Raw genomic sequence first — 19,022 nt, 5'->3', positions numbered from 1 at the left:
CTGTGAAATGGTTGAGTTTGGTTATCATTCTGATAACTTCACTGTAAAATTTATTTAAGATTAAAATTATCTTGGATGCCTTACCTCTATCAGATTAAAGTAATCAACTGTGATTACAGAAATAACTTCCATTAATGCAGTATTATTCTGACTTATAACCAATTCCATGAAAGTTAGAAGAAAACATCCTGTTTGATTTTTCCACACAAGGAATGTGTATGTTGTGTCCGAAGTAGAAATGCATAGTTTGTACCAACTGCAGCTAGAGGAAAAAAAAAAAAAAGCAAAAGGAAAGGAGGAAAAAGTTCAAATAAAAGTTTTGGTGTTGAATTAATAATAACTTACGTAAAATAAAACTGCAGATGTCAGAGGAAAACAGAGCTTGGTAGGCACCTTTTCAAGGTAGAGAGTTCAAAATCCAGCTCAAAAGGAGGCTAAGGTTACCTTATATAACCTACAATAAGTACAAGTATGTTCAAGGGATGTGTTTGGAGTTGCTGCCCCACACTCTTGCACTGGGTCTTCCAACCCACTGCTCATGGAGGAGCCCAGGCTTCTTACAGCAGCTGTCAGCCTCCAGCACCAGGGGCAGGCTCCAACCTTCTGGCTCATATTACTGTAGGTGGAGCTCTGGAATAATTGCTGTAGGTTATGGCTTGCCTGTTAGCAAAATTTCATTCTCCTTTTTGTGTTCTGCTTCAATATTCTGCAAAGTGATACATGATATAAAACAGTGATACATGATGTAAAATCAGTACAGCTCCCAAAAAATGCAGCTGAAAGTTTCCCCCTAAACAACAAAAGTGAATTAGGAACTTTTAGGAATTAGGAACATTAGGAATGAGCTTTTTAAGCTTCCACAAATCAAAGTTTAATAACCTTTTTTTATATTAAAAAAGTCCTCTTGAATAATAATAAATTAAAACCATTTAATTTAGTAACATACTACAGAACAGAAACCTATGTTTCACTAGATTTGAAACAGTAAGAAATGCTCTTGAATCCTTAAAATGTATAGTGTCTGGTTTTTATCTACCAGAAGGATCCAAAAATTATCATTTGGAGCACAGCAGAAAAGAACATTCCTAGCTAAAATAGAAAATAATTTTTCTATTAACTGAAAACTGCTAAAATTATGAAGCAATCTCTGCTGTTATGGGTAACATTAGTATTATGACCTAATAAACATGATGGAATTTCATTGGATGTTTTTAACAACTATTTGAAAACTTAGCCATTTCTCTGCACCTTGATTTTCCACAAAGAAAATGAAGACCACTGTAAAATGGTCAGAGAGCATGATTGAACAGACATATAATTTGGAAGACTTTAGAAAGCCAATGTGCTTTGTTAGTGCTTTGTCATGACCTGTTTAGCCTGCAACCACTTACCTCAGGTCTTCTCCCTCAAAATTTTGAAAATATTGGTTTTTTTCATTCTGGGAAATAAGAGAACACAGGAAAAAAGAAGGAAGGGGGGGCAGGGGGAGGAAGAAAGCAACTCTCCCACCAAAGTAAACACAGAGAATGTGAAAACTGCTATAGAATGTAAAAGACATAAAGCAAGGAGTACAGCCAGACTCGTTCCATTCCTTGTTCTGGCCAGACAGGCTCCCTATATCTCATTTAATGGTCTCATTAGTGTAATCTGAGTCTACTTTCTGTGCTGGTCTAATTTCCTAGAAAGACTCAGCTACTGTTCTGCAAATGGATACAGGCTTGGATGGCTGGTAAAACCTGGCTCAATTTATAGCATTGTGAGGGCAAAATTCCCACATCCATTCTAGAGCTTCCTGCAAACACACTGAAAGTGGAAATGGCATCAGCATACATCAACACAGAGATGTATGGCAGGATGTTTTTGAAAAGATTCACCTGTTAGGTTCAAAAAGGATTTTGCTCCTTCCAGTATATGACTGAATCTTTGTATGTATCAGGAAAAAAAAGTTTACTAATGTTTACTCCAATATAAAAGCCACAGATGCAGAATAAGCCTGTAAAACTGAAATGAAAGTTCAATACCAGTTATTCCATTCAGTTCAACAGCCTGAAACACAATGCTGTGTTGGTACAAGAGACTGGCAGGCTGTCAACCTCAGGGACAATGAGGCTTCCCAATGAACATGAGAGCATGAGAAAGTGAGAATATGCTAGAACACCTGACACTATAATGGCATTTAAAACAGCATTTGTTCACTTTTTGTTTGGTTGTTTTTTTATTTTAGTGGAGATCAAATTATTTAGAAAGTAAAGGGGTTTTTTGTACAGATTGCAATATGCTCTGGGATGACCCTGCTTGAGCAGGGAGGTTGGACCAATTGACCCACTGTGGCTCCTTCCAACCTAATCCATTCTGTGATTCTATGATTGGCTATAAACAGTGGCATTAGCATCACTCCAAAATATGTCGTTCCTGTGGAGAGAACTTTTAAATGGAAGTCCATTGTCAAGGCTTTGTCACAGAATGCAGTTTCTCTTACATGTCTGCTTTGGTCCTTACCTCCTGTGACTTGTGTTCTGTTGTGGTGCATTTTTGGCTTTACCAAAATTCTGCACACTTCTGTTATTTTCTTATAATGTTTGTCCCTTACCCCCATGTTAAACCCTTTTGGTTTTTCCTTAATTATGAGTCCTGTCCATCACTCTGCAACTCACCCAGAAGCCTGAAAAGTTCTGGTGAGGCTGTGAGGTAATTCATCAGGTTCTCAGCTCCCCACTCCTTTTTTTATGTATAGAATTTCTCTCTTGTTCTGGGTCACTCTTCCCTTTTCTGGAATTGGTTCTAGATTGCCCCCTGCCCCTGTCCCTGTACTTAAACTGAGACTCCAGAGGGAAAAGTTCACTTTTTATGTAGGCCCTCTGGGTGAAATAAAACCTGGTTGAAACTGACATGGAAGTCCTCCTTTATTCCTCGCCATCACCACGCTTCAGCCTGAGGCCAAGACCACAGCATTGGACAGGCACCAAGCTGTGCCCCAAGTGCGGATTCGGGGCAAGAGCTGGCTGGGGAAAGCAGCCTGAACCCTCACAGTGTTCCATGGTATGTTACTAGTTTGTACCTTGTAAGTTCTCATCTGCATATTCTGTCCTAACCAATTCAAATTATATAGCACATTAATATTACAATTTTACTTACATTACTAGGAATCCACTTAATATTAAAGATTCACTTACTGTGCATATCTGTGAATTTACAAAACCCACAGTTTTTTATGAAAATATGAAAACTAATGTAAGATCATGTCTTCTCTTTGACACAGCAGCTATGGAATAGCCACAGGAACACTCATCAAGCAAAGGCACCAGGAGGGTATAGACAAATCAAAATGTTTTGGAGATTCAAAGAAATTCCTCTAGCTGAAGCAGAAAACATATACACAAAATATCTTAACAGCAATGTAGGAACTTGAAGAACATGGTAAAATAACAAACAGCACAGCACTTAGAGGAGACATAACAGAATTAGGGGAAGCATTGATAGTCTTTTTCCTCTTGCCAAGTTCATCATAAAAGAACCCTAAACAAACCAGCCACCCTCATCATCATCTTTAAGCCAATTGTTAACCAAACTAAGTCCACATCTATGCCAGTGGCTGAAGTAAAGAGCTAGAGAGCATTTCTTTTGGTTTTTCTCCATGTTCTAACAATCAGAATTAGGTTAGTACAGAACTTCTTCCTATCACAAGTGAAAGACAAATGGAAAAGAGATAGCTTGAAATGGGAAACAGGTTACTTGAATTTCAAGTGTTAGAAAGTGTCAAGGTGAAACTAGTTTGATAACCACAGGCGTCTTTCACAAATAAGTAAGTCCTGGATTTACTACACTGTCTGTTTTGCTCAGTTTTATTCAGGGTTGTGATTATTTCTTATTTTTTTCTTACAAGCACTGAGTCTTTCCTATAGACAGTGGTCATTCTCTTAGTCTTTATCAGTCATTTTCAGACATTCGTGTGGTCATAAGCCGGAACAAAGGAATTTCAAGGCAAATTTGGCAGTAGCTTTCTCTGGGGCTTAAATCTAAAAGTCTTAACATTTTCTGAAGCATTTGTCATCCTTCATTCCTTTTTATTCTTGGCTTTATATTGTGAGACAGGTCTGCATTCAAATGTATCTGACATTGCATCCAGTTGGCAAGAAGACAATAGGAGACTTTCTCATACAAAACTCTCACCACTGGAGACTAAAGGACAGCTGGAAATACATCTCATGTTTTCATTTATTTTCCATATTGCTTTTGAAAATTACTCCTGTTCTAGATTGTGGAAACAAAAATTATGGACAAGAAAAGTAAACTGGATTAGATTAAGCTATTATAAAACAAACCCCCAAGTTATTGCTACTCTTGTGTCTGCAGAGGAAATGATGAACAAATAAACAGATACAACAGTATCCTCTAAAAGAAAACAAAACCTGCTGAATGAAAAAGGAAAGACGATTCAGAAATATTAATCAAATTTCATAATTTTTTTCCCCACTGAACATGTTTTACCCTCTGTATTTAAATTTAGAGTTTCAAAATCAAGACTGCACTGGCTGATACCAATTGCCAGCTGAAAAATGAATAAGAGGCAGCAGTAAAACACGATATCACATTGGATTATTGAAAAATACTGAAATATTGACAATTATTAATGATGTATTACCATTAAAAAGACTAGAATCTATCCAGGGAAATACATTCTACAACCAATTTTACCTCATTGAAAATCCGTTTAAAAGGATGTCACTGCTTGTACAATGAAAAGTAATGTTCAGCAATTACATACAAAAGATTCTTGAAGATCAGAAAGAAAAGAATAGACTTTTATGAGCTTTTTCATTATAATCTTTAGACAAAGATAAATGTAGTGTTCTGGTTCAATCACCTTTTCTGGTCATTGACAACATAAAAAGAATTGAAAAAAAATCTTTTTCACCTCAGGTTAGAATGTCAGATATCTGTATTTTTCAGAACCATGCTTAAAAACACAATGATTACAAATAAGGAGACAAAGTTGGTAGATTTATTGACCTAGGTTTTGTGACTTATGAAATATTCAAATTGCTTGTAATCATTTTATTAGCAGCAGGACTAAAAAAAAATAAAAATCTGCCAAGTTCACACTGCCTTATCAGGGGTGTGCCTCTTGGTAGAAGAACTGCACAGAAATGTGTCTGTCAATAATGCTTATTCAGAAGTCACAGAACCATCTAATGGCTTGGAATCACCTGCCTTGAACTCAGTGATTCATAACCCTGCTGAACAAACCCATCTGGACCCTTGGTGTGGCTCAACACATCAGGCTGGACAGGGCTTTGAGCAACCTGATGGGGTAAAAGGCATCCCTGCGTGCCTCTGATGACAGGCCTGTCCCTGTCTCCAGTACAGAGAATTAAATACAATTTTGACCTTCAAAGGCTCCACCTCCTACACATGAAAGCACTTGATAAGAGTCCCACTTTGATTACTACTGCAAGATCAGCACAGGAAATGTCCAAAGATGTCCTCATAGTTATCACTGTTTGTTCACCATAAAAATCTAGAGCCATTAGGAATACTTTCACAAATGACACTTGATAATCATTTATTTTGCACAAAAAAGCACCAGATCAGTACAGGCAACCTATAGACAGATGTTTGAAAATATACCTATAGCAACAGTAACTAAAAGTAGTTATGAGCATATAGGGGACAGAGAGTGAAAAAATCCTCCCTCCCTGCCCCGCCCCAAAAACAATAAAACCCAATGAAAACTAACTCTAATCTTGTTCCTCACTGTAGGCACACAACTGCTCTTGATACATGTGCAATAATACACAGTTCCCTATAACACGGGAGTCTTTGCCTCAACTTCTACCTTGCTGCAGAAAGCAGCAATTAATGATACTGTGGTTGTGCAATATAAAACAGAATTGCAAGGCATTCACAGAAAACAGTCTTTTAAAGTGCAGAACATAAACTGCAGCAGTTGGTTTAAAAAAAAGTAATTTTCTTTTTTTACATAGTACGCTGCCATTTTCTACTTCAGAGAAAAAGAAAACAGCTCTTTCAGTCCAGACCACCAGAGCCACTGTACTTTGTCAGCATTGTAGAATGACATTCAGCTTCAAAACCTTCTGCTCCTTCCTCCCCAGTCACAGAGTAGGAATAAATAATTTAATCAAGTATTCATCAGGAGAGGGGAATATCCTATTAGTCTGTGCCTGCATTCCTTCCCCCTCACTTCTTTGCATCTCTTAGATTTCCAGAAGTGTACAGTATTCTTTTTAGCTTAGCAAAAAAAAAAAAACCAGCTCTATGAGTTTAAGAAAAAAAAGAAATTAGTATCTGCAAATTCATATACAACTTTCTAAAGCTAGAAGAGAATACATACTCATTATAAAAATAATGTTACAGCTCTTAGAAAAGAGACAGAAAATTCACAATGTGAAAGAAACTAGAGGAAGGGCACTAAAACACCATTTTTGGAAAAACAGTTACTAGAGAGCTCTTCAATTAAACATCCATCTCCATCTAAAAGATACCAGTGAGCACACACGTGACACAAAAACCATGAAAAAGGATTTTGTGGCAAGTTGATTTGCTGGTAAACCCATTTACATCTCTTAAATTACTTGCAAAGTACTAAGCTACTGTCATTTGAAACATTTGTCCAAAGATGGGAGGAATATTGACCTCAATCTACCTAAGAACAGATTTTTAACAGAAAAACTTGAACATCATCCTTATTTATTATTTTCTGAAGGCTGTAATTATATTCTTCTTCATCATTCATGAAGTAGTATCTTCACCACAAAGAAGGAGAGAACTTTGATGAATTTAGTGAAAGGACAAAGATATAACAAGATTAAAAAAAAATAAAATATGCCTCCAGTGACCAGATGGAAAGAGAATGAAGGAAAGAAAGACAAAATAGGTGATCATGGCTATTAGGTGCTCGAGACAAAAGGACTCTTCTTTCATTCCATTTATTTAATCTAATCAAAAAAGTCATCTGTATTAGGCCACAGAAACTCCTATTAAATATTATCCTAAAACATCTTAAATGTCTTCTTGCCTATGACAGTCTGTCTAAAACAAAGAACTGATAATTGATATATCACTTGAAAGACAAAGTAAGATTTAAATCCTTAAGGTTATAAAGGAAAATGATAATAAAAATTCTCACTGGTTTTACTTCCTTACAAATTCTTTAAAAGTCATGCAAGGCATCACTCCAGTTTTGAAGTACATTTTCCCATCAAAATCGAGGATCATATTATTAATGAAGTGAATAACTTGAAAGTAAGTCAAAGGCTCTGTTTATAAAAAGACCTGCATAATCTTTTTAACAAGAGAAAATGTAATAACTCCTTAAAAATACATCTGTTAACCTGCAAACAGAAAAATAAGCTTCCAAGAAACAGGATCTGAATTAAAACATACGATAATTAATATATTTTTCTTAATAAAAGTAGTATACAATACAGAACTCAAAATCATCTATCACAGTAGTCTGTTATATGCCTGGAAATCTCTAGTGTAAGCTATGGAAGAAATCCAGGCTGTGTTGATCAAGACTACTGTACCTAAAAGGATTCCCTGCAGGGAGAGGCCAAACAAGCTACTCTCTAATATCCTCTAAGACAGACCAGGAGATCAACAGCCCTTGATGAACAGCCACAATCCCAATGCTGAGCAAAGGTGCAGCTCCCAGGCAGCAGGTCCCAGAGAAGTCACTGATGGACTAAGGACAAAGCAGCACAGGTCCCAACTAGGTGGCACACCTTCAAAATAAACATTTCCTCACTGGCTGGCCATCTGCTCAGAAGGCACATTTCTCATTATTATAAAGAATTTGCATGCTAGCTGAGCAAGCCAGATGGCCAAGAAGTATATTCACGTTAATTATTTGAGTACTAGAAACAAAAAGCTCCGTCCTGGCTGCTGGCTGATCAAGTATCAAACATTTCCTCTACACATGCAGCATGAGAACAGAACTGTGTCTCACCTGGGAGGGAAATCAGTGCAGTGGGTGGAGGCAGCTGGGGGGTGGGGTACATCAGAAAGGGTGGCTATGGTAAGAGAGGTGAGGTGTGAAACAGTCAAGAATTACTAAAGAAATTGTGGAAAGAGAAAAAAAATACAGCAAATGCAGGAGGAAAGGAAACAAACTTTATACAATCTGTAATAGCTTAACCCCTGGAATGTAAGTTTTTTATACACAGTAAAAATAGTTGGGGAATATACTTCCCAGGGATGTTGTAAATAGTGTAAGACATATATTATACATTCAGGAAACCTGGAGATACACTAATGAATATGGTAGGATTTTATATTTCACACTCAAGGCACAAAAAAACCCCAAACAACCCTTATCAGTGATACTGTAGCAAGGTAAATCAATATCTATAAAAGCATTGTAAAGTTACATGCACATCAAATCAAAATGAGTGTCAAGATTATGCTTGTATTTGGTTTTTTTCCTGTGTAGTATATCATCACTGATTATCTACTCATTTTCATACCAGGATAATGGGTTCAGTGAATCATAGCTGTCCAGGCACAAAGCCAAACAGGGAATCAAACGCAAAGGGATTGCCTGTTTTGTCCCAGAACTTGGTGGGGTCCTGGGAGCACCCAAGACAGAAAAAAACTAGAGATGACCTGCCAGCTCCTGCTTTGGGTGCAGCATAAATGGCATAATCTCTCCGTACTTGCAAGAAGCTGGGCACAGCATTAGTCCTGAGGGACCCCAGCACTGCCCACCCCTGCAGGGACACGGGACAGCTGCCAGAGACCATGGCTCCAGCCCCTCTGCAGCACTAGGTAACACTGCGAGGGCACACACAGACACTTTAGGTCTCTTGGCCACTCAGGCCCCACTAAAATATGGCAACTTCTAACAAGAATTTTAAGTCCAAACTTACAGGACAACACTGGATAATGATTCTGCAAATGTATCATCTGAGAAAGCTATAGTTTCAAGCTAAAAAAACCCCAGCCTAGATCTATACATCACTGGTTTCATCAATATAGTATTAACCCAAGAATCAATTAAAACTTTAGATACAGAAGTGACTCCTGTTTAATATACATCAGAAATACATCACAAAAGTGCACAAAAGAGGCTTGATGGAGCATTGTTGCTGGTTTTCCTTATTTAACTTGTTGAATTGCAGACAAGAAAATTTCATTATGAGATTTTCAAAGAGAGAGCCCAGTCCTCACAGAAAATATGACAGAACTTCTATGGAAATAACTGTATTAATTTATCTTTTCACATATGAAAATATATCCAAAGTTCTTGGGGGAAAGGGGGGGAGGGGCTTTGTCTAGTACGCAACAATTCCATACATGATTATTTAATTTTTCTTTTAAAATTCTGCTCCGATACTAAACTTCTAGAATGGATTTCTTCCACAACTTTTATAAAACTATTTATACTGAACTTATTACATCACAGGGGAAAATGCAACCTGCACTTAAAAATTTGAGAAAGTGTTAGTCTCCTGTCTAGAAATCAACTAGTTAATGGTGGCAGAGACCCTAACAAGAGGAACAAGACAATTAATGGAAAATCCTCCCTGGTAGCAGACAGTGTGCTTTGAACACAAGTGCTTCAACCAGTGCTATCACTCATCATTGAGGATGACTCAACCCTCTCTAAGGAGCATGACATCTGTGATTATTATTGATAAATACATCCTTGTCCTGGGCTGAGTTTACAATTTATTTCAACAGGAAAGGAAAACATTTTGAAGATTAAATTATACCAGTTCTGTCGCCATGTGTTCTGGATTATGTGGACCTGTGCAGTCCCAGAGGACACGCTGCAGAAGGCACCCAGCTTAGTGTCCCTATAAAATAATTAAATGAGGACACATACTCTTGAAGCATTAGATCCAGGTACAGAATTTTTCTTTGGACTAGAATAAGATGGAATGTTTTTTACATGCTATCACCACTTATGGGAATGTATTAATAATATATACATGAGTATGTATTAACAATAAATTATATTTACTTATATGAAGGAAAACAAAGTGTTTTTCAACATTACCTTCATGCTTCATCTTTGCCTCAAAGAAGAGAAACAAGTTTCATGGTAAAATATTGAAGGCAAATATCGATATCAATATTGTACTGCTGGTAATAAAACCTTAGGCTAAAAAAATCTGTTCAAAAGCCCACAAAATTGTTCATGTGTTATACTATTATCTGCACCGAGCATTTCTTTTAACATGCGCACTTTTAAAATCAACAACCTGTTTTACCCACTTCCATTTTTCTCTTTTGAATTTCATCTGCAAACACTGAATAATGTTTTAAATGTGGAAAGGTTAATGTTTGCTTTTGTGTCTCTTAGAAATAATACAAAATTATCACTGCCTAAGATTTACACAGAACTTGTATTTTCATAAAGTCTGCACTTGTATAAACCTTAGTTAAATACACCTTTAGATGGCCAGTTAAAAACCACAGTATTTTTAAATATAGGTAACAATGAAGAAAAAAAAACAAGAGCCTACATGAAACTATCCTCTTGAATCCTCAACACAGAGAAATGGCAGGGGGGTGAAGTGATGGGTGACATCAAAGCCCTTGGACTGGCTAATGGCCAACACAGCCCTTGGCAAACCTTGCAGCACCTTGTACACACCTCTGGCCTTCCCAGATCTCTGTGTGATGCACACACAGAGCTCTCTCTGCCTTCCCACCCTGACACACCCTTTTCCATCAGGACCAGCCAAGAAGCTGTTGTGTTTCTCACAGTGAGATCAGAGCCAGCACACAGGATGGATTCCTCCTATTTGCCTACAACAGCTGTGCTTGGCAAACAACGACAACAACACAGCAACTGATCAGATTCTAATAAAAGTAAATTTTCAGTCCTTTTAAAAGCTGAAAAATGTTTAGACACACATAAAACTGACATGAAAATGGCAGTGTCAGAACTGCCTTTCATTCCATATGAAAATTCACACCTTAATGGTGCTGTGGTGCTATGCATCAAATGTAAACATGTCATACACTAACTAATTTTGGGGGCGTTGGTCAGTGGTTTTGTTTTGGTTTCAGGGTTTTGGGGGTTTTCTTTCATTGTTGTTGTGTTTCAAGGTGGGGTTTTTTTTGTTGTTGTTAATAACTCATATGCACGTATTTGCTCAATCTCAACAAGTTCAACTGGGAAAAATAACATTAAATCTACCCTTCCACAATTTAATTTTGCTTTTTGCATCCCACTCAGAGTAGAAGCTTTTTTTTTTATAATCCAGAAGCTATGAGATATTTTTGTGAACAAAGAACATTAAATACACTGGAGTCCTCAAGTTAAACAGCAAAATCTGATTTTACAAAAGAAGGGGGAAAAGGGGAAAAGTGGAAAAGTTTTTGTTGTGACGAAAAGCTTCCTTTTCATAAATCACCACACACTTTTGTGTAAGGATTATTCCCGTAATTTGCTTTCCTATCGAGACTTTTTTTTTTTTTTTTTTTTTTTTTGAGCCTGAAGTAGTGCCACTTATGGGAAGCAAGCATAAAGCACACTCCTATAAACGACTTCTCTTTGTATAAAAGTAATGACAAACCAATTTGGTTGAACAAAATAACTTTGCTGCACCTGAACTATAAGCTGGAATGCAAAAAGTTCAGAGTTGAGGAAACAGGTACATAAGGATTAATGCTTTAGTGTTAATTCTCTACAAGAATACCCAGCAGATAAGGCTGCCCGAGAGGAAATTCTACTGCTCTTCCTGGCTTTTCCTGTTGCTCTCCCTTCTGTGCATCTTCCATCTTTCCACAGATGCGGTCACCACTGCTTAGCAACCAAGGGGACATGATGACACAGAGGAAAATCCTCCATCTAGAGCTCACTCTGGTCCACCTATACAGCAGCAAACTACATTTCACGGCAAATTAGGAGGAATATGCTTTCTTTGTTACAGGAAAGGTACCAAGTGGGACCTCACATGTAGCTTCATGTGAGATGAATTTTCTTTCCCAATTGGGTGCACAGGAGAGAACTCAACAAGCTGGAGAAGAATCTGAAACTTGTCGGTAAAACAGCTCCCCAGATGCTAATGCCAAGTAAATAAATACATAAATAAATGTAAGGGGAAAAAAAGAGAGAGAGAGAGAGAGAAAGCTCTGACACCGCGGGGATGGGAAAGAGAAGAGCGAAGACAAGAGACTCAACCGAATACCGCACCTACTTTTACTCAAATGCTCCAGCCGACCTCCAGGGAGAGCCCAGGCATCTTAGACCCAAGTCCGGGCGATATCCTGCCAGCCCGCGGGCGCAAAGGGCGCACTCACCTCTCCCATGCCACAGGTAGGTGCGGTCCGTGCTCCGCGCTCCGCTCCGCTCCCCGCCCCGAGCCCCGCCCGGACCGCCCGCCGCCGCAGCGCCCCCTGGCGGACCGCGCGGGCACCGCCTGCCGAGGACGTCCGGCTGCCAGCGCGGGGAACGCGCATGGAGCGCGCATGGAGCGCGCCGCCGGGAAGCTGCCGCAGGCGGGGCGCTGCTGCCCGCCAGACAGAACCGGGGGGGTGGACAGCGCGTTTCCATCCCGCCGCCGCCCGGCCCTGACCTCCGGTCCCGCGGGGAGCCAGAGCCGGGTGCCGCCGCCGCCGGGGCGGGGGTGATGCGCCGCCCGGGACAGGCGGAGGCGGCAGCTGGAGCCGGGGCGGGGGTCGGGCCGGGACGATGCAGAGCCAGGGGCGGCCGCGGCCCCCATCCCCGCCCGCAGCGCCTCCCGCCGCTCCCGCTCCCGGCGCCCCTTCCCGGGCACCCGTAGGTGGGTTCCAGTAAGCGCAAAGGCACTTCCCTCTCTGTTCATCCACGTCCGATGCTAAACGGGTTTCCGAGAGGAAGTCATGGTATCCTTGGCTGTAATTCAAGGTAGTCACATAATACATTTGCCTTATGAGCTTTTACAAGCATTTATGTGTGGTTTTTCTACTGATGACTAACTCTAATACCTTCTAAATCTCTCTTGGAAACCTCCAGTGGAAAGCAAGCTAGCTTGCAGCTCAGTGAGAGAACGGGTGTTTTATGTGATACATCACTCCATGGAGTGTCTCAGAGGAGTTACGGTCTTGCTTAGAGAATAAAGCTGTCCCCCTTGCTTTAGGATGTGGACAACAGACAATAATTCTGTGCAGATTTTAGGGGGAAATAGGCACCTGAAGAGCACTAAGCATGAGTGCTGTAGAGCATCGTTTTTACAATGTGTATCCAAACCCCTCACAGATCACTAGCTGCAACTAAAGTCACAGCTAAGCCTAAACTGAAATGCTTAGTCCCCAAGGTAAAATGCCAGCCTACCAGTGCTTCCTATTCCCGAGGGCCTCCTGCTGTGGCCTGGGCACATTGTCTGCATCGATTCCCTTGTTCCAATGTTCATAAAGCTTTGGTGCACCTTGAGGGCTGTATGAATAGGTCACAGCTGTAGGTTTTGAGTGGTCATCACATAAAACCGTAAAAGTCACTGGAAATACCTTGAGTTCCCTGCTGCTACAGAGCAGGGAAAGGCAACACAAGATAGTTCTGACAACAGAGTATGAAAAATCCATATATACCACATCTGTCAAACCAGAATACCAATTCTGTAATACCAATTGTTTTTCCAATCTTTTGAAATAAATCTTCACCTCCATTAGAAGAATAAATTATCAAAACTCATGAGCATATTTGAAAATGTTCTTACGTGATCCCAATTTCTTTGCTTATGTTTTCTTGCCCAAAATCTCACTTTTCTTGATGCAACACTAGGATACCATCACAGGGAGGACGACATGCTAAGGCAGAATTTTCCTCTTCACTTCTATTATTTCAGCAGAGGCAGCAGGTCACAAGTTTCTATAGCATACTTAAGCCATTTCTCCATTACCTGATTTGGTAGCAGCATCCAGCCACATGGAACCTGCTTGCAACAGTGTCCATATTATTCCTGACTGGCTGCAAGAAACCAGCTCCAGTACATCCATTTAAATTAAAACAAAAAAGGCACTCATTCCCTGCAGTATTGTTATTGTAACACTATTTGATAACATATATCCTAAGAAGCTGTAACTTAGTACAGGAGACGCCTGATTTTGGTGACTAAAAATGAAATTCTTTCAATTTCTTCATGCATTTAGAATTGAATTTTAAACTGAAAGAGATCACATGCAGAGGAAAATTTTATTTTTCCCTCAAGTCTCAAAACTCAACCCAACTAAAGAGCGTTTTCCCCTTTTTCAATGTTCTTTTAAGTTATTTCAATTTTTTTTTCTTTTTTTCATCATTTCCACATTTTAGTGATGATGCACAATTACTTTCTGAATGCCTTGGCTATGTTGAAATCTATAATATTTCCATATATATTACTGGAATAGTCATGTCTGTGTTAGGGACAAACAGCCCTGTGATATTCCATAGAATGAATATTATGTAGTCAGCAAATAACAAAACTTCTTTTAAAATTAATATGCATTATACAACCAATAGAATTTCTTATAACACAGAATGCTAAATTAATACCAAATATGTAATTTGTTATATTAAATTGAAATGGGTCATTCAAAAGCATCCCTACACAGCAGTCCTGTTTTCCATCTGTTTATATAGAAACATCAACTACAATTCATTACTTGGCTGCAATTACTCAATGCTGGAGTTGCACAGACAATAAGTACACTACAGCTACTTTACTTATTTACTTATTTGGTCTCCGGTTTCAAAGAGTTTTGTGATGCAAAATACTATAGCAGTAGTAATAACAATAATAATATCACCATTATTACTATGACCATAACTGTAATTGCAACCTAATAAATGAAAAGGGATGGGCTTTATCAGGTGGTACAACCTGTTTCCAAGGGAGAAGAGTGAACTGCAATATTTAATATGATAGCACCACTCAGTGTTCAAAGTAGATATGACTTTGTAATCAGTACATTTCCCAACAGCTCCATTGCCCCCTGAAGAAAAACAGTGATGACACTATTTATAATCTTACCAAACTTATACATGAAAGAAGTAAAGCATGGATAAAAATGTGCTGAATATAAAGATATTGGAAGAAAAATGCTTAATACCTATCTTGATATAAATGACCCATTACGAAGTATTTGCAGGATGGAAATCACTGCAGTTTGTTACCAGCATCTTTTTTTCCAAAAGCTAAGACACAATTTTGGCATGTTTAGTCCTTTAGTTCCTTTTCTACTTTGCTACTTACAATAGATCATCATGAAGAACAGAACAGACTTACCCTCTTCCCATGCTTCCCACTGAAGAACATTATACCATGTAATCTGCTAACTTTTTATTCATGGACATGATCAGCATGATCAGCAAGGAGATGGTCAATAATTGGTTTCAGAAAGTCTTGGCTTGGCATTCAGCCATGTTAAAGTCACAATGCTTGTATTAATGTCATGGTCTCATCACAAAGACTGGATATCTGGGAAGTTAAAATTATCCTATTTTCTTCTCCAGCAATCCTTTTTTCTGTCAGTAATGAAATATTGCTGCCTCAGGACTGCTTCACTGATGTCTCTGCACTGCGCCAAGATCAGCAACTTCCTCAACAGTCTGAAAAAAACTTCTATTGGAATTTTTTAACATGTATTTATTTTAATCTTCCCTTCCTCTTAATTAGTAGCTTTAAATTTTTCTATAAAAATTGTACCATCAGACTTCACTATTGACATAGTCCAATTAGGTGTTTCTTTCTGGCATTATATTGTCTATCTTCTCCTGACTTTCCTTTACCATATATTCTGTATTTTAAGATAAGCCATTTACAAGATTTTTCTCAATGAAATGAGTTAATATTATCACGGACAATATATGTCCCAAAATACATAGTGTGTAAATAATAAGTCATAAAATCAAAAACACAGTGTTCTGAAGTGCTGTTTCATCAAACTGCTTATTGATTGCAGAAAGTAATATGTTGCTCTGTGTGATTCCTCTGATTTTCCATAGTATATCTAGCACTGGCTTGAACTAAAGAAATACTGGACTATTATCAGTGATAATTAAGATCTTAATGAATTAGAACGTGGCTATGAAATTATCTAACTAACAAAAACAAAATTTGGAAAAATAAGCAGCAGTCAAAATTTCCAATTACAAATTTTGCTGCAGTACACCCATTCCAAAGCAATGCAGCAGCAGTATCTGAAAGGCCTCACTGGGCTGCAGTGTCAGTGGCCTCAGAGGATGCACAGAAAACACTGTTTTGAGAGAACAGTTTGAATTAAGGGAATTGATGTAGTGCTTTCACTCTTTCAGCTGCCCACCAACAGTGGCCTCCAACTTCCTGCTCAAGACTTGCATATTGGTTTATCTTATTTTACTGGAACTTCCATCCAAAAATGCATCTTGTTTACAGGAGGCTGAACTGAACTTCCTGACTTCTTGTTGACTATAAGAAGTTTTAAAGAAAATGAGTATTTTTAAAACAATTTTTGTATTGGTTGGTGTTTGGTTTCAATATAAGTGACTAAGCCAACACTATAGAGAGATCAAACTAAGGATTTAGTGCAAAACGTCACTGGACAGCTTGATGCTTGTAACATTTGATTATTGGTTTTACTTTTGAAACATGTTCTTTTGCCATTTCACAATAAAACAAGACAAGGCAAAGCGGATGGAAAGATGTATTTTGCAGAAAAATGTATTCAGTTTCAACCTTGGGTAAGCAATTCATTTGCACACCAATATCTAAACAAATCCACTTAATTTTGAATATTAACAGGAATAATAATACAGTATTTCAGTATAATAACTGATTAGTTTGTCCTGCAGGAGCACATCAAAACTCACCTGGATGTGACATGGATTTTGCATGTATCTTTCCAGTCACATTATCCTGATATGTCCAGAAGAAAAATCTTCTGCATTGCTGTGTATATCCGTGATGTGTGTCACATCTCAGAGAATGGAATATTAAAATACTAGAAAAGTGTGGATAGATGAAAAAATATTATTATCATTTTAAATGCCATTTTATAAGCACTTTTGGAGTAGAAAGAAAGCAAAGAAATATGTATTTAATAACAAATAAGTTTTTACTACAAAATTAAGAAAATATTTCTACTCATAAAACGGGTTTGTAGAAATTTCCATTTCACAGCCACATCAATGTAAGCCTTTAGCTCATTTTCCAACATGAAAACACACATAGTAATGCAAATGAAGTTGCATATACTTTACATATATGAAATGCATATCTGTATTCTGACTTAAAACCTAAATAAGTGCTCATAAATTAATATTGAAAATTAATTGGGCAGAGATTAGGCACTTTTCAAAATTTATTTATTTGAATCAAGTCTTACCCTAGCCATTCCCATATACTGTCTTTTTCTCTATATGTTGACTAATTTTTGTCTCCATCTGTTTTAATTATACTTGTAGAATTTGTACTTGAAATAGAAAGAGAAATTTAATTGTTATTGAAATCAAAAGCAAAACTTCCATAAAGAGATTTTCAAAGGACCATACTATGAAGGAAAAAAAAATACTTCAAAGAAAGCCTTGTTTTCTACATTAAATATTTTGTTATTTGTCTACCTGCTATAATTATTGTGTCCACTGTACTATTTCATAAAATACCAAGTCTACTAACCCCTCTAAAAAGTCTTGGAATCGCCAGGACTGTGTGCTCACAGTCTCCATAAGAGGGTACCCTCACCTAACAGCAGACTGTACTTTAAGAAAGGCCCGTGTTAAAGCTTTAGGAGGGAAGAAAACACTCTGGAGAGTATAGTGAGAGAAAAAGTTACTAAATGCCCCGTCCTTGGCAGTGTTCAAGGCCAGGTTGGATGGCGCTCTGACCTGGTCTAGTGGGAGGTGTCCCTGCCCATGGCAGGGGGAATTGATCTTAAAGGTGCCTTTCAATGCAAACCATTCTACAATTCTATGACTCTGTGATTCTATGGAAAGTATTTACCAGCATTTCCTATACATAACATTGAAGGTAAGTCAAGATGTACTATTCCTTTGTAGCGAACCAGTAAACACATTCTCAAGTCCACGGTGAATCACAGAAGTAAAGCTGGAAGGGACCATGGGAAGTCATCTAGTCCTGAGGTCAACCTGCCTGCTCAAGCAGGGTGCCCTAGAGCACACTGTCAGGATTGTGTCCAGACAGCTTTTGAATATCTCTAGAGACAGAGACTCCACAATCTCTCTGGACAAGGTGTTCTAGTGCACAGTCACCCCCACAATAAAGTTCTTCCTTGTGTTCAGGTGGAACTTCCTGTGCATCAGTTTCTGTCCATTGCCTCTTGTCCTGCTTGGCAGAGGATCCATCCTCCTGACAGCCTCCCTTCAGACATTGACTTACCCTGATGAGGTCCCCTCTCAGTCTTGTCCAGGCTGAACAGGCCCAGCTCCCTCAGCCTTTCCTTGTGTGTGAGGTGCCCCAGATTCCTGCTTACCTTTGTACCCTTTGCTGGATCTGCTTCAGAACTTCCCTGTCCCTCTAGTCCTGAGGAGCCCAGAACTGGACACGGCACTTCAGGTGTGCCTCACCAGGGCAGAGTAGAGGGGCAGGATCACCTCTCTTGAACTGCTGGCAATGCTCTTCCTAAGGCACCCCAGGACACCACTGACCTCTTGGCCACAAGGGCCCTGCTGGCTCATGGACAGCTTGTTGTCCTGCAGAGCTGCTTTCCAGCAGGTCAGCCCCAGCCCCTACTGTTGTGTGGAGTTATTCCTCCCCTGGTGCAGGGCCCTACATTTGCTTTCGCTGAATTTCAAAAGGTTCCACTATTCTGATTTTGCTGATCTGTAGTTAGAGAGATCTATATAGATGGTGCAGTCACTCCATTTCTTTCCTTAAAATGAAGTCTGATCCGTTGCCATTGCCTTGTCTATTTCCCTGTACATTTAGAATCTGATCTTATTTATAGATGGAGTTGCACTACATGAGTATGTGATTACTCCTGATTTATGTACTGTACCTAACTTTTGAGAAGAGACTTCTGCCATTCCTATGAAATACCAAGGGGAACCTCTTAATCACTCCCTGATTCACTTTGTTTGAGTAGCAGTAGTTCAA

At 38.8% G+C, this 19,022-nt stretch overlaps 1 protein-coding gene across 1 annotated transcript in view; it reads right to left on the bottom strand.

Annotated features, from left to right (window-relative positions):
- The window catches only part of LOC310911318 (sodium channel protein type 1 subunit alpha-like), a 185,273-nt gene extending 172,941 nt beyond the window's left edge, over positions 1 to 12,332 (bottom strand). The window contains 1 exon segment of the mRNA XM_083864723.1: positions 12,277 to 12,332. The gene's annotated coding sequence lies outside the window, so the exon portion shown is untranslated.
- Between the last annotated feature and the right edge of the window lie 6,690 nt (positions 12,333 to 19,022).

This window comes from Zosterops lateralis (assembly GCF_965231275.1).
Source record: "Zosterops lateralis genome assembly, chromosome: 7".
Taxonomy (NCBI): Eukaryota; Metazoa; Chordata; class Aves; order Passeriformes; family Zosteropidae; genus Zosterops; species Zosterops lateralis.
This window is presented reverse-complemented; position numbering and strand designations above follow the sequence as displayed.